Source organism: Mus caroli, chromosome 7 (assembly GCF_900094665.2).
Source record: "Mus caroli chromosome 7, CAROLI_EIJ_v1.1, whole genome shotgun sequence".
In the NCBI taxonomy this organism is placed as follows: domain Eukaryota; kingdom Metazoa; phylum Chordata; class Mammalia; order Rodentia; family Muridae; genus Mus; species Mus caroli.
Genome location: NC_034576.1, coordinates 28990356 through 28991399, shown reverse-complemented (window position 1 = coordinate 28991399; position 1044 = coordinate 28990356).

Genomic DNA, 1044 nt, shown 5'->3' with positions numbered 1-1044 from the left:
GAGAGAGAGAGAGAGAGAGAGAGAGAGAGAGAGAGAGAGAGAGAGAGAGAGAGAGAGAGAATATCTCGCTCACGAGATCTAGGTTCACCGGCAGCCTGAAACCCAGATTCAGCTTTTTGGATTTCTAGGTTCCTGGTCTTTCCGGGACCTCCTGGGACCCTTTCTAGACATCTACCCCAGAGGAATTCTCCGTGAACCGGCTTAGATACTGTGGCAGGGGTTACACGAAGGAGGATTTGGTGCTCTGGCTTGTTTTTTTTTCCCCATAAGTCACTGCGGCTTGGAATCCTCGGTTTGAACTACATTTCCCAGAAAACAACGGGTGCAGGCAATTTACTGGTCAGTCCCAGTCCCCAAACACCCCGCAGGGTTCTCAGTGCTCGGCAAAATGAATTCAACCTAAATCCAAGGGCGGTGACAGGAGGAAGGCTCTAAACAAATGTTTCAAATTTGGAGTTCCTGATTTGGACATGGAGAAGCCGCCAGTTGTTACTGGAATGTAGGCCTGTGGGTTCGTGAAGAGCACAGGAGCACTTTGTGTGTCTGTGTGAAGGAATGTGCGGGAGCGCGCTTACGTGAGCGCGTGCGTGTGTGTGAAAGGAGGAGAAGGGGTTGGAAGAGAAAGACAGAGAGGAAAGAGGGATATGGGAAGGGCTGGGATGTTTCTTTTGAATAGCAAGCACAGTGAGAAGCTGTGACCAGTGGGTGACATTACAGGCCTTGGGGGCAAGTCTTTGCTTGGGCTGCTGTAGTTCTATGTGTCAGTGACCCACCTAAGTTCCTTACTGTTTTCGCCACTCATTCTCCTCACGTTGACTTCTTGGGGCTGACACTGAAAGGTCTGTGAGAGGGAAGACATAAGCTAATCCCTAGTTGAAGTTTTTCAGCAAGAAGACACAGCATTGTTAACAGTGGGAGGCATGGGATGCTGGTGGACCAGCCTCATTCGTACAAGTCTCAGAGTCCCTGCTCTGTAAACCCCAACAGACAGCATCCAGTTGTTATGACTAAAGAAGCTCGTTTATACTGTGCAACCATCTTGGT